Source organism: Podarcis filfolensis (genome assembly GCF_964270895.1).
Source record: "Podarcis filfolensis genome assembly, chromosome: 1".
Lineage (NCBI taxonomy): Eukaryota > Metazoa > Chordata > Lepidosauria > Squamata > Lacertidae > Podarcis > Podarcis filfolensis.
In genome coordinates, this window is record NC_139604.1 from 17,341,952 (window position 1) to 17,357,934 (window position 15,983).

The following is a 15,983-nucleotide window of genomic DNA, read 5'->3' on the forward strand; positions in this document are numbered from 1 at the left end:
AATTCCTGGGTCCAGTAGGTGTTAGAATTCAGAAGGCTTGGGGAGTTAAACTGGATGCTAGACCCAGCTTTCTGTGTTCAGAGAAATGGGCCATTACGAGAACAAAGGAAAGGTAATGAGCGACTGAGAAATCAAAGACCCTGTGGCAGACGACAGATCAACTCAGAGTTAGTTAGAAGACAAAGCCAGAGCTTGAATTAATGTCTTTCAGGTTGGCTGTGATGAGACCTAGAGGGGAAAAGGTTGCAGGCTGGTAAAGGGCAGCAAGCTGGAAAGAGGGTCAGAACAAGATGGTTGACATATCTGAATCTAAGGCTGCAGCTATGGGACCAACAAGACCATCTTGGGTGTTGATGCTGTGAACCCCTCCATCGTAGGCTCAGGATGTATATATGTGTAAATAAACCATATATCATAAAGACACCACGGTCTCTGCTGTGCCTCATTTCCAAAAGGAAATGATGGGTAAGTGCCTGGAACGCCGGGAATCTTGCCCCACTCAGATATTAAGGTGGCGTGCAACACTATTCTTAAAATCTAGGCGTTTCCTTAAGCCACTTGATACCTCCCTTTTTATGGGTGGTCCCATTATGGATTCATATATTATTAAGCATGGCATAATGTTTTTCCTGCACTGGTTTTATATGATGAAAACATTTAGCATCACCAGTGGTTATTTCAACATTACAACATAATTACAATGTAATGGGTTGTTTTTTTTTAATGTCTTGATTTTTAATTTTTTATTATTTTTCAGGTTTAAACATTCCACTAATTTTACAATCATTCTGACATTTCAGAACTTGACTTCCTTCGCCCTCTTTCTGCAGTTCCTTAAATTCATTTTTAATATCTTCTGCATATCCAAATTAACTGATATAACATAAAGGTTATATCAGTACAGATGGTTGCACTTTTTGTAGAAAGAAACCTAGCCACAACCAGCTAGATAGTTTCTTCTCGGTTATTAGGGACAGAGCTGACGTCTGCAACAGCCAGGAGGAGAACCCCTGTGTAAGGGGTGGTGGTGTGGCCCTGTATTTCCATTTTTTTATTTCTTTTATGAAACTGGAAACTTGACATATTTATTATTATTTACCTTGCCTTTCTGTTTCTAAAAAACCCGAAGCCTTTCTTTTAGGAATTCTAGGGGCCGAAATTCCAAGGGAGCAGAAAAGACTATTTATGTATGTGACCACGGCTGCGTGGATGTAATTGGCTCAGAGATGGAAAGAAGATAAAGTCTCTACCAAAGAAGAACGGCAGATCAAGTTGATGGATTATGCCGAAATGGCTAGAATGACCGGAAGACTCAGAAATCAGGAAGACAAAAATTTTAATAAGGAATGGGGGAAATTTATAATTTATCTTAAAAACTATTGTAAACAGTTAAAATCGTTAGTAGGATTGGAATATCACCTGTGGTTTAATGGTGAATTTTGGACACAGTGGAGAGGTAAAAGATTTGGGTTATTATAAAAGATGCAGGAGGAAATGATTAACAATAGGACTCACAAAGGAGAAAAGGGAAGTCCAGGAGATTCTTTGGAATCTTGTTTTTATGTTGTATGTTCGATATGTGACAGTAAAATTTTAATCTGAAAAACCAAATAAATTTATTTTAAAAAAGAAAAAAGAACCTTGCCTTTCTGTTTTTAAAAAAAAAAAAAAAAGCACTTCTTGCAGCATAAATAGCAATAACAAGCATACTAAAAAGGATGTAAAATAAGGCTGGGTTCTGCATTATTAAGCAAACAGCTGCCATTTAATGGATTGTACCCACCCACCCAGGGACGCGGGTGGCGCTGTGGGTAAAACCACAGTGCCTAGGACTTGCCGATCGTATGGTCGGCAGTTCGAATCCCCGCGGCGGGGTGAGCTCCCGTCTTTCGGTTCCAGCTCCTGCCCACCTAGCAGTTCGAAAGCACCCTTAAGTGCAAGTAGATAAATAGGTACCGCTTTATAGCGGGAAGGTAAACGGCGTTCCGTGTGCTGCGCTGGTGCAGGCTCGCCAGAGCAGCGATGTCACACTGGCCACGTGACCCGGAAGTGTCTGCGGATGGCGCCGGCTCCCGGCCTCTAGAGTGAGATGAGCGCACAACCCTAGAGTCTGACAAGACTGGCCCGTACGGGCAGGGGTACCTTTACCTTTACCCACCCCCAGCTTTATTGAACAAACAGCATACAGAAATAAAAATGGCATGTAAGGCATCAAAGAAAACAAATCAGATGAATAGTTGATTTTCACACAGCTACACAATTCCTTCTCATGTTGCAAATTAGAAAATGATGTTTAAATCTAAAAGCTTAGCAAATACTTTCAAGAGTCACTCAAAACAGTCAAAAAGTTAAAATACATATTTTGAAAGCTGGTAGTTTTCTAGTTCAACATTGAACCAGGTCGCTGAAATTATGCAATCACAGCAAGAAAAATAGCATGATTAATTTATACCCTTTGTGGTTTTCTGATAATGTTATTCACAACTGGAATTAAGTGTAGATGACTGTTTAGATTTTATTTTCTCTCAGGCTACAGGAGCTTTGCAAATCTAATATCGTTAAGAGCTTTTTTTGTAAACTGAAAAGTGCATCATTCAGTGACTAGTTGTTGATCTGCTAAAATCAACTTCACAACAACACATCTATTTCTTTGAGTCAAGTGGAAGAAAACGTCTCAGCAAAGAAACAAGTTTCCATGCCACATTTGCAAGGGATTATTTGCCTTTCTAATAGGAAGGACTTTAATTCGTTTTAAATTCTATAATGGACCTTACTTTGCCATTTAAGCACTTGACTCAGACATTTAAACCTCGGGCAAAACAGAGAAAGCAAAGACTTCGGGGCTGTATGTTGAACCACATTAAGAACGGGACTGTAGAACCGCCACACTAGAGCATCTATATTGCAACGGAAAAGGTCTCAAGTCTTATATTCAGCATCTTCAGGTTGACATCTCTGGGTCCAGGTAGGGCTGTCTGAAGAGCTGCTGTCAGTTCTGTAAAGACTGTTGTGCTAGGAATGGACCAATGTTCTGATCTGGTATGAGGCAGTTGGCTATGTCTTATAGTGAGGTTTCATATCCTGAGGGTGTTTTGGTGCCTGTGAGGAAAATAAAAATAAAACCCTAATGGCACCCTGCTTAGTGGTATAAATAAACAAATCAATTAAACAACTGACCACGTTGTCCTTTAATGTTACGCTAAATCTGCTGTCCGAGACGGGCTCCATCTCCCTGACTTCTCATAAGGCTGAAAATCTGTAACAATAAATATAACTGGTTGCTGATTTGCAGCTTGTCCAAGTTCAAGGCTTTATTCTATTTATATACCTGAAGTATACCTGAAGGAGCGTCTCCAACCCCATCGTTCAGCCCAGACAGTGAGGTGCAGTGCAGAGGGCCTTCTGCGAGAAACAAAGTTACAGAGAACCAGGCAGAAGGCCTTCTCAGTAGAGGCGCCTGCCCTGTGGAACGCCCTACCATCAGCTGTCAAATAAATAAGCAACCATCTGACTGAGAAGACATCTGAAGGCAGCCCTGTTTAGGGAAGTTTTTAATGACTGAAGTGTTAATGTAGTTTTAATCTTTTGTTGGAAGCTGCCCAGAGTGGCTGGGGAAACCCAGCCAGATGGGTGGGGTATAAATAAATTATTACAGTGGTACCTTGGGTTACATACACTTCAGGTTACATACAGCTCTGGAAGCTCTGGAGCCAAGTGAGGATTCCCAGGTAAGATCCTCCCTGTATTGTGTGGACAGGTAATCCCTCCCCTACCTGGCCTGGTCTCCTTGGCAACGCTTCCCCCAGGTGGGATTGGACAACTGACTGAGGTAGGCGGAGACCTCCAGGTATCCCACCTGAGGGAAGGCAAAGCCAAGCCTATGCTGATGGAGCCGCTCCAGATCCAGGGGCTGCGCGCGTCCACGCAAAGGGCGCCCCCCGTTTTATGTGGGGAGCAGTCATTACAGTAGTACCTTGGGTTACATACACTTCAGGTTACATACACTTCAGGTTACAGACTCCGCTAACCCAGAAATAGTGCCTCGGGTTAAGAACTTTGCTTCAGGATGAGAACAGAAATCGTGCTCCGGCAGTGCGGCAGCAGCAGGAGGCCCCATTAGCTAAAGTGGTGGTTCAGGTTAAGAACAGTTTCAGGTTAAGGACGGACCTCTGGAACGAATTAAGTACTTAACCTGAGGTACCACTGTATTATTATTATTATTATTATTAGTAGTAGTAGTAGTAGTAGTAGTAGCAGTAGCAGAATAATAATAATACAGGATTGTCCTGTATTTCAATGTCAGATACTATGTACAAAGCCATAAACAACTGGGACCCTGGTTCCCTATGCTCTGACTTGATCAGCAAGATCTGCTGAGGCACTTTTCGTGATCCCTGATGCCCCTGAGGTTTGGATGGTGACCACCAGGGACTATGCCTTCAATGTGGCAGGCCCTTTCTCCTGTGCCAAGGAAGTGGGGCGAATTTGCCCATCCTGTCCTCCTGTGCCTTCATCCATTCTACTCCCCTGTGTGTTTGGGGATGAGGATGGGGAAGTAGAAACCTGTGTGGGACAAGAAGGTTGGCAAAGAGAACAGAATGGACGATTCAGTGGCTGCACACTCCCCGGTTACCTCAGAGGACTTGGAAGCGATGGAACCAGCATCTGAGGGAAGAAATGTCAATCCAAGGCAGTGTTCGGCACAATTATGTGCCGTGCTGTGCCGGCGGCTTACCGTATTTGAATTGCTCTGCTGCTGAAACATGACAAAGGTTGCCCACGGAGCAACGGAGCCAAGTATAATTTCTCAAGTCATTATTCTTCGCCCATGCGGCAATAAACATCACCCATGTGTATTAATGGATAAATCATCGCTGATAAAAATGACCAAACCGCAAGCGGAACGAAGACTCTGGACCTGAGAAGGAGTCGTTTAACGTCTCTCCCATTCCCACATTTATTGATGTTTCCAACAGTTCCGAGTGCAGAGGGAAGGTTGGAAAGTCTTTAAAATAAATGCATTTCTAATGAGTGACTAAATGTCATAAATCACCACACCTCAAACAGCCGTGATAAGCTAATGGTCTTCTTTTTATTTAAATACAATATATAACCAAGTAGAGTTCCCTGAGCTACAGGGCAATGTTGAAGCAAAGTGGTTTCTCCTTTCTAGGCCTTGAGCCTTAAGGCGGCCGTACACACCCTCCATTTAAGTAGGATATGAGTCAATGCAACACACGTGCAACTGTGCTATTAAGTCACCCTGTCCCCCTTCTGTAGGTATAATTTCAGGACCATAGTGTGTTGAACCATCGTTACTCATCCAGGTTTCATATAGGTGTTGGTAATACAACAGGGGCTATAGGGTTGCCACCTGTCCTGTATAATACAGGATTGTCCCGTATTTCAATGTAAAGTACTATGTCCTGTACTGAGTCAAATACAGGATGCAGTTTGTCCTGTATTTCCATTTTGCTGCTTCTTTCCCTCTCCCGACGCTCTCTCTTTCTGCCAAGTTGGAAATCCTCTCCAAATGCCCACCCCAGCTCCTGACTTGGCTGGAGAAACCCCTTCTTGCTTCTTTCTTTTCTCTCCCCCCCACCTCCTATCTCTCCTCATCCTGCCCCCAAGGAGGAGCAAACCAGGGCAAGGATTTCATGTCGTCGCTTATAGTTCCCATCCACAGAGATGTAGCATGGGAACACTTAGCCCCAGCCCTCAGAAGTCAACAGGTTCTGGGGCTCCAGAATCAAGCAGTTTTGTGCCAGTGTAGCCCAGAAGCCCCCATTATGAGCATAGTTATCTGCATAGTAGTTGAGAGAGGAAGGTGGGGGAGAGAAGTAGCTTCCCACAAGGCCTGAAGGACCAGGTGCGCAGCCTGGGAGTCATTCTGGACTCACAGCTGTCCATGGAGGCACAGGTCAATTCTGTGTCCAGGGCAGCTGTTTATCAGCTCCACCTAGTACGCAGGCTGAGACCCTACCTGCCCGCGGACTGTCTCGCCAGAATGGTGCATACTCTGGTTATCTCTCGCTTGGACTACTGCAACGCGCTCTACGTGGGGCTACCTTTGAAGGTGACCCGGAAACTACAACTAATCCAGAATGCAGCAGCTAGACTGGTGACTGGGAGTGGCCGCCGAGACCATATAACACCGGTCTTGAAAGACCTACACTGGCTCCCAGTATGTTTCCGAGCACAATTCAAAGTGTTGGTGCTGACCTTTAAAGCCCTAAACGGCCTCGGTCCAGTATACCTGAAGGAGTGTCTCCACCTCCATCGTTCTGCCCGGACAATGAGATCCAGTGCCGAGGGCCTTCTGGCAGTTCCCTTGCTGCGAGAAGCCAAGTTACAGGGAACCAGGCAGAGGGCCTTCTCGGTAGTGGCACCCGCCCTGTGGAACGCCCTCCCACCCGATGTCAAAGAGAAAAGTAACTACCAAACTTTTAGAAGACATCTAAAGGCAGCTCTGTTTAGGGAAGCTTTTAATGTTTAACAGGTTATTGTATTTTAGTGTTTTGTTGGAAGCTGCCCAGAGTGGCTGGGGAAACCCAGCCAGATGGGCGGGGTACAAATAATATATTATTATTATTATTATTATTATTATTATTATTATTATTATTATTATCCTCCTCCCCACCACCTAATCTTTCTTTTCCTCTCTTTCAGAAATTTAGCATGTGGAACAAAGTTTGTCCCTCACAGTGGTTCTCAACCTGTGGGTCCCCAGATGTTGTTGGACTACAACTCCCATCATCCCTGACCTCTGGCCTTGCTAGCTAGGGGTGATGGGAGTTGTAGTTCAACAACATCTGGGGACCCACAGGTTGAGAAAGGCTGCCTCAGCAGAATGTGCCCTCCTATTTATTTATTTTTTGCCCCGACCTACATGTACTGCTGTACAGTACTGCATGTGCACAAAAAGAGTTATGTGGAAAGTCATGAATTTCAGCTCTGGGTAGCAAAGCACAGACAGATTTACAAATTTATGTTTAGGTGTGTGTGCGTGTGCCAAATTCCAGAAGGGCCATGCTGTTAGGCTGTAATGGATTGTAATGGGTTGCTTTGAAGTTACTTTGAAGTTACAACCAGGTGTGGGGGAAATCGCACCCCCAAATCTCATACCCTCCAACACTTTGAAGCCAAGACCTGAGACGCCATCTTCCCGTTTTTTTTATTGAGAGAGCACAGTTGCCATTTTGCACCCAAGCCCCCCCCTTTAAAAAGCACTTTTTCAGGCACAACGTCCAAAAAAGATCTGGTTGTAGTTATCCTAGGCTCTCTGACACCCATCCAGCAACGTTTACAGAGATTGCGTGTTTTGTCCATGGGCGGCATAAATTTACACGCATGTGCACTAGAGTCAAAATACAAGTGCCTTCCATGGTTGAGATTTAACTTGTAGAGACCTCACTTTTTTAAAAAAAGAAAGATATATACATTGGGATCTTCTGCCCTTGCGGATCCTGCTGTCTGAGGCGGTTGCCTCACCTTGCCTAATGGGTAGGCCGGCCCTGCTCCAGTTGGCGTGAAGCTGGTTTGAATAACCATGCATTGAATAGTGGGATTTCACAACACAACAATTGTGTTTTTAATATTCTGTTGGGAGCTGCCCAGAGTGGCTGGGGAAACCAAGCCAGATGGGCGGGGTATAAATAATAATGATGATGATGATGACAATAATATATTATTATTATTATTACAGTCATACCTCGGGTTGAAGTAGCTTCAAGTTAAGTATTTTCAGGTTGCGCTCTGCAGCGACCCGGAATTAACGGAGCGCGTTACTTCCAGGTTTTGCTGCTTGCGCATGCGCAGACGCTCAAAATGACGTCACGCGCATGCGCGGAAGTGGCAAAACGCGGCACGCCCAGACGCGCAGTCACGTCTTACGTTTACTTCAGGATGCGAACGGGGCTCTGGAACGGACACTGTTCGTATCTAGAAGTACCATTGTATTATTATTATTATTATTATAACAACAACAATGAAAAAGATACAGTGGTTTACCAGAGACAGGTAGGAACTGACACTGATGAATAGGACAGCAGGATGTATGGAGCAAATGATTGTATGAGCAGTTTTCTTCTTCTTCAAGCTGAATACTGCAACGTAGCCTGGATCTGTCTGCATAAACAGAACGATGTGACTATCTAGGTAACTTACCATCAAACCAAGACATATACTTCACCAAAGACTGAGACAATTTACTACAGCACAAAAAGCAGCGCTTTAAATTTTCCATTGCTTGGGCGTGAGAAGTAGGGCATTTCAATAACACCATGCTCCTACCTTCCTCTGTGTCCTCCTCATAAAGTAGCTTCTTGGCTGCTTTGGCTGCACACTGCCCCATGCCCCAGAAAGGCTGAGGGGAAGCTTACCTTTCAGCTGTTCTTTCATTTACAACGTGTGAGTCAGGTCAGGATACAAGAACAATCAAGTATGCGCTGCCTGCTTGCTATCATTAACATTCATGAAGGGCAGATCAAAGTTCTGGACATTAGTTATGAGAAAAAATTGGGTCAAGAGAGCAGCAGCATGGAAAGGGGGTCTCCATTAAGGTGCTTACAGACACAGACACCCCCAACTGCCCTATTTTCCAGGGATAGTCCCAGATTTACAGAAGCCAGCCTGGTTTCTGATTTGATCCCAGAATGTCCTGCTTTTCCTTAAGGTAAAGGGTAAAGGGACCCCTGACCATTAGGTCCAGTCGTGACCAACTCTGGGGTTGCGGCGCTCATCTCGTTTTATTGGCTGAGGGAGCCGGCATACAGCTTCCGGGTCATGCGGCCAGCATGACTAAGCCGCTTCTGGTGAACCAGAGAAGCGCACGGAAACACCGTTTACCTTCCCGCCGGAGCAGTACCTATTTATCTACTTGCACTTTGACGTGCTTTCGAACTGCTAGGTTGGCAGGAGCAGGGACCGAGCAACGGGAGCTCACTCTGTCGCGGGGATTCGAACCGCTGACCTTCTGATCGGCAAGTCCTAGGCTCTGTGGTTTAACCCACAGTGCCACCCGTGTTCCTTGCTTTTCCTTAGGACGTCCCTATTTTCATCAGAGAATGTTGGAAGGTACGGAATAGGATGTCCCTATTTTCATTGGATAAATGTTGGAGAGTATGCAGACTGGGGCCTTACATCTCAAGCAGGTCACTCAGAAAAGCCCTTCCAAGTGTCCCTATTTTCCAGGGAAAAGTCCCGGAAAATACAGACGCCATCCCGGTTTCTGATTTGATCCCAGAATATCCTGCTTTTCCTTAGGACATCCCTATTTTCGTCGGACAATCTCACCTCCATGCAAACTTTGTGCAAGCAAACTGGGACGAACGCTCAGTAAATAGGTAATCGGGATGCTATAAGGCTTTCACATGAGTGATAAGTAAGCCCTGCACAAATCTTCAGTACTTTTTAAAAAATCAAGCCTGATGTTTGTTGTGTGATTACAACCTCCAAGATAATCCCCCACACTTACCATGTAGAGATCTTGAGAGGATGGCATGATTCGCACAAGTCTGTAATATAACAACAACAACAACAACAACAACAACAACAACAACAACAACAACAACAATAATTATTATTTATACCCTGCCCATCTGGCTTGGTTTCCTCAGCCACTCTGGGTGACTCCCAACAGAATATCATCACCAATCTTTATTACGGTCCAGAGACCCAACAAATCATTACAAAGCAATACACAATTCATACAGCCTACCTCCAGGTTAAACAAGCATTTTGTTCAGAATATAGGGATCATTTGTTCTTGCAACCACCGATAAAAACTTTGCCACTGCTAATGTTCTAGCATTTGTCCGGTCTTCCAATAGGAACCTGACATAGTGAGCCTCTGATTTTCCTGGGAAAGGTACCAGCAAGGGTAGCGTTAGTTCAGCCCTGGCTTGCTCATATTTTGCACAATGCAACAAAATATGTTTTATGGAATGGATGTCTTGAGCACACGAGCAAAGTCTGTCCTGGTAGGGAACTCCTCTCAACCTGCCATCCAACACTGCAGAAGAAAAGACGTTTAGTCTGGCTTTGGTGAAAAGCCTTCGATAGTCCCAACAGAATATTAATAATAATATTAAAAATGTGATAAAACATCAAACATTAAAAACTTCCCTAAACAGGGCTGCCTTCAGATGTCTTCTAAAAGCCAGATAGTTGTTTATTTCCTTGACATCTGATGGAAGGGCGTTCCACACGATGGGCGCCACTACCGAGAAAACCCTCTGCCTGGTTCCCTGTAGCTTTACAGTCATACCTCAGGTTGAAGTAGCTTCAGGTTGAGCGTTTTCGGGTTGCGCTTTGTGGCGACCCGAAAGTAACGGAGCGCGTTACTTCCTGGTTTCGCCACTCGGGCATGTGCAGATGCTCAAAATGACACCACGTGCATGTGCGGAAGCGGCGAATTGCGACACGCGCAGACGCGAGTTGCGTTCGCTTCAGGATGCGAACGGGGCTCCAGAACGGATCCCTTTCGCATCCAGAGGTACCACTGTACTTCTCGCAGTGAGGGAACCACCAGAAGGCCCTCTTATGTAAGCCAAACCATGTCTACCAGGACTGCACAAACATGCAGACTCCCGGAGAGGTGTTTGCAGTTCTTATGTCCTTAGTCCTTTTTTGTCCCACGACACACTGAGCTAAGCCAACGTTTGACTTAAGGCGTGTTCACATTACCACCTTAAAGTGCAGCGAAGTTGTTTTTTTACCGGTTTCACAGCACTTAACCCTCCCCCCCAGCTGTTCACATTAACACAAATTAGTGTCAGGTGCTGTTTCAGTTTGTATACACACCAGGGGGCATTGACAGGGTGGGGGTGTCTTTATCCTTATACCAAGGTGCTCATGCCTTGGCTGCAGACAAATTAGGAAGACTCCAATCTCGGGCCAGTCCAAGACATTTTGGCACCTGAGGCAAAGCGCAAAACAGCACTCTGTGTGAAGCTGGTGCGAAAAACAGTGCACTGTGCAGTAGTATTTCACAACAAAGTACAGGGTGCAGATGCATTTTGGAGAACATCATGTGAACACAGAGTAAAAACCCGGCACTGGAAACACGGTGAGTGCGCAGTAAATGAGAGTGTGAACACAGATTGTGTTGTCCAAACAGACTCACAGTGAAGCTCTGTGCTCACCAACCGCAAGCTGTAGCCAAGATCAAACTGGATTTGTATGACACACTCAGTAGAACCAAAAACAATCAGGGAGGAACAAAACAGCTGCAAGTTCATCTCCCGGAGCCTGCATGTTTTGTGGATTCCAGGCGAGCCCTAGTTTGGCTTGGTATCTTGTGCGAACTAGGCCAATAGCGCCTACAAACTGGGTGTGCCTTTGGCGTTCAGCAATCTGTGGGGATAGGTATTGTTTGGTATTGGGAGTCGCTGGAAACAAAATGACTAGGTTGTGCTCAGGTGAGGAAGAAACGAAAGTGGTGGCAGAGAACACTCATCGAAGTGTCACAACACACACCTCTCAATAAAATGCACAAATGAGCTTCTACACCAGCCGTGCTTGAAGATGCAGAGCAGGTTATTGTTACTATCTGTATTTTCTGTGATAAGGGGAAATCTGGATCATAATATTAAAAATACTCTGCCTGTTTCTCCTCATTCTTTTGTACTCTCAGCTCTGACCTGAAATGTCCGCATAGGAATATCATGGATAGGTGTGTAGCTGTGGCAGGGATACTTGGGTCCACATTGCTACATCAACATCCTGTGATTGACAGGTCAAGCCGGTTTGTCCTGCTGTGCTCCCTTGGCAACTGCAAATGTTGAACTCCTTGGCAATTGTGTCCATGCTGCCTCGTTTCTTTTTGTATTTTTAAATCTATAAATCCCTACATTCATAAATACACAGCAAGGGGGGTGGAATGCAACATATTAGGATGAAATCAACAACAGAGCTATTAAAACATCATTAAAACAAATAAATATCAATAAATGCAGGCTGATTAAAAGGGGGAAATGACTTTCATCACAGACTTGTCCTGAGCCTTTCAGGGGGTTCCCTTGCAGAATTGTAGTTTTGTTTGTTGAAACAATCTCTCGATTGAGTGCTAAAGAGTGGCTTTTTGGGGGGGCGGGGAGTGGCAGTGAAAAGGTAAAAATGGTTCGACCCATGCCTAGAGACTAGTGGGAAACTGCTCAAATCAGTGCTTTCTAGGCAGAAGAGTAGACAAGCCCCTTAGCATTTTGGTGATGAAAATAGGGATGTCCTGTTCTATTATTGGGACGCGGGTACAGTGGCGTAGTGTGGGTTGTCAGCACCCGGGGCAAGGCAAGAAATTTGCGCCCCCTAACCCGTGGATTTGCGCCCCCTAACCCATGGATTTGCCCTAACCCCAGATTTTGCGCCCGGTGCGGCCGGCCCCCCCTGCACCCCCCACGCTACGCCACTGCGCGGGTAGCCTAGGACTTGCCGATCAGAAGGTCGGCGGTTCAAATCCCTGCAACGGGGTGAGCTCCTGTTGCTCGGTCCCTGCTCCTGCCCACCTAAGCAGTTCGAAAGCACGTCAAAGTGCAAGTAGATAAAAAGGTACCGCTCCGGCAGGAAGGTAAACGGCGTTTCCGTGCGCTGCTCTGGTTCGCCAGAAGCGGCTTAGTCACGCTGGCCACATGACCTGGAAGCTGTACGCCGGCTCCCTCGGCCAATAAAGTGAGATGAGCGCTGCAACCCCAGAGTCGGCCACGACTAGACCTAATGGTCAGGGGTCCCTTTACCTTTACCTATTCTATTATTAATAATATTATTATTAATATTACTCACCCATCTGGACAGCTTCCAATATATATAAAAACACAATAAAACATTAAACATTTAAAAAAACAGTGCTGCCTTCTGACATCTTCTAACAGTTGTATAGTTACTTATCTCCTTGGCTCAGGCGTCACATAACTCCATACCCTCCAACATTTCTCCACTGAAAATAGGGAAGTCCTAAGGAAAAGCAGGACGTTCTGAGATCAAATTCTGTAAATCCAGGACTGTCCCTGGAAAATGGGTACACTTGGAGGGTTTGCCTTAGTCAGTATAGATAACACTGTACATGTTTACAGTGGTATCTCGGGTTACATACGCTTCAGGTTACATACGCTTCAGGTTACAGACTCCGCTAACCCAGAAATATTACCTTGGGTTAAGAACTTTGCTTCAGGATGAGAACAGAAATTGTGCTCTGGCAGCACGGCAGCAGCAGGAGGCCCCATTAGCTAAAGTGGTGCTTCAGGTTAAGAACAGTTTCAGGTTAAGAACAGACCTCCGGAACGGATTAAGTACTTAACCCGAGGTACCACTGTACTCTGAAATAAGTCTCACACTGTTCATTTGGCCTTACTTAGAATGCGTATACTGCAGCCTTTTAGAATAGCGTGACTGATAGAAGCTTTTATCCAGCTGCGATGACACAGTAATATATATTATGCCTCCTGGTCTCAGAATTTTTGGCTTTACACCCTTGTGCAAATTAACTGAAACAAAGCATGTTTTCTACCTTACTCATAATCCTGTACTCAAAACGAACACGAAAAGTCAGTTGATCATTATGGTGTCGGAAGCCTGCAGTCAATAGAAGAAATGATGCGCTCGCCGCAATATATTGAGGTTCTACGAAAGAGTTATTCCAGAGCTGGAAAAGAGGTATCCTGACGGTACTGGGATATTGCCCCCTGTCACACATCGAAAGTGGTGAAGAAATTCATGGCAGAGCAGCAAATACAGGTACTTGATTGGCCAGGGAATTCCCTAGATGTAAATCCCATTGAGAATTTGTGGGCTATATGCAAAAGTTGCCTCCGTGCTGTAGACTGTACGACTATGGAGAAGCTCATTCAGGCGCTGATTCAAGGGTGGTACAGGGATCTGAAAATCAACAGTAACTGTTCGAAACTAGTAGACTCCATGACAAACTCTATTCAAATGCTTCTTTAAAATAGCGGAGGTCATATCCGTTACTAATGTAAGTATATGTGAGTTTTGTACACGTATATGTGAGCTTTGTACAATAAACTACATTGTTTGTTTCAGTTAATTAGCACAAGGGTGTATGCATTTTGTGAGGGAAAGCATGGGAAATAACCTAGAAACCTAAGCTGACTCCGATATGTATATTGCCATCATTAATATTACAATGGATGCTGCTGATGCTTGCGTCTGTTAATATTCTTTTGTCTGTTTATAACGACCATTGTTTAAGGCAATGCGTTTCGCACAATGGCCTCACTGTTTCCCTTTCTGTTTCTGCTCTGCATCTCTATTGTAAAGTTGAGCTTTATGTGACCTGAATGCGATTAATAATTCTTCAGTCTCTCACAGGAAACTTCTTCGCAAATTTCCAAAGCGATTCATCAAGATTAGTCAATTTTAAACCTCTGCTAGTCCTATAAAATAGCTGCTTTATCATCTTTTATAAATAAATGAAGAAACAGTAGCTATGCTATTATTAGCAATATTTGCAATTGTGTGCACATATATGGACTTTTCCCCTTTTCAGTGAAACAGACTCAGGAGAGGCTTGGCAGCTACTCAGGAGAAGCAAATATTTTCGATATGTGCAGTGTCGTAATTTCTTCTAATTCAAATCACTCTCCTCTTTCTTGTTAAGATGTACACGTTATTTATTTAACAAGATTTATATACTGCTTAATAAAAGAAAATCTAAACAGTTTACAAAAGAATGATAGGGAAGCTATTTTCTTATAGCAGCCCAATAAAGAACTACCTAGAAAAGTTGTTAGTTTTATAATTTGATTTGCAACTTGATCCTGTGCTTGTTCCTACTGAGTTCAACGCTACTTATTCACAAGGAAGTGTGTCTATTCCTGTTGTGGACCAGACCACTTTTTTTCCAGTTTTGCAGACAAGCTGAGTAAACAGAGATAAGCTTTCTGAACAGCTGAGCTGCATTTAATAACTCTCACCACAAACCTACTATAGCTTTATCCAAGTGCTTTGCTTTCAGTTCTTCTTCAACTTGTTGTGATCTATGAGGAGGTTGTGTTTATTTCCATATATGATTAAGATCTCAAATATGTGTCATTGTTGTTAAGTGCTGGACAGGTTGTGGAAGATGACTCAAATGTAAATTCTAGTCAATTGAAATAGTGCATTCATTCTGAAAGAAGACATTCCAAATAGGTTCTATGGAGCTATGATGTTTCAGAATTAGGAGCTATTATGTTTTGGAATAAGGATGTTTAAATGAATGAATGGCATCTCAAAATAAAAGAGCGAGAAATACAAAAATAAAGGATGTCCCAATAGGCAGAGAAGGATCTCTGAGTTCCTTCTCAGAACGGGAGATTCCCAATATGTCATGCTCTGAGTTCTTGAAGGCAGAATGGAATATTTTACGAAAGTAAAATTCATTACAAATAAAACTTGAACAGTTAACATGCAACTATAACTCTGCACCTCAAACTTACATTGGTCATTTTACCAATATAAATCCCTTTTAAATAAAAAAGGGAATACTCCCCCCCCCCATTAACTGTATTTGTTTTGGATGGCAGAACCTACAGACTTAATGAAGTTGTCCTGTACGGTGCTGGCTCATTGGTCTGTCTAAACTAGTAATGCCTACTCTGACTGGCAACAACTGTTTTCCCCAGTTCTGTGAGCAGGCAAAGATCTCCAGGGTACAGGAGATGGAACATGGGACAAGGTGTTTTGTTTTTGTTTTTTAAAAAGAAAAATATTTATACAGTGGTACCTCAGGTTACATACGCTTCAGGTTACATATGCTTCAGGTTACAGACTCCGCTAACCCAGAAATATTACCTCGGGTTAAGAACTTTGCTTCAGCATAAGAACAGAAATCGGGCTCTGGCAGCACAGCGGCAGCAGGAGGCCCCATTAGCTAAAGTGGTGCTTCAGGTTAAGAACAGTTTCAGGTTAATTACGGACCTCCGGAACGAATTAAGTACTTAACCTGAGGTACCACTGTATACCACAGAGAGAGAGAAAGAGAGAGAGTT

General features: G+C 44.1%; 1 long non-coding RNA gene across 1 annotated transcript; it reads right to left on the reverse strand.

Moving 5' to 3' along the window:
* Window positions 1-2,194: 2,194 nt before the first annotated feature.
* Window positions 2,195-9,516, reverse strand: LOC310743817. Its single transcript, XR_014539247.1, has 3 exons — window positions 9,476-9,516; window positions 8,011-8,127; window positions 2,195-3,099 (listed from the first exon to the last, which is right to left on the reverse strand). It is a non-coding gene; the product is annotated as an uncharacterized lncRNA (long non-coding RNA).
* Window positions 9,517-15,983: the final 6,467 nt, after the last annotated feature.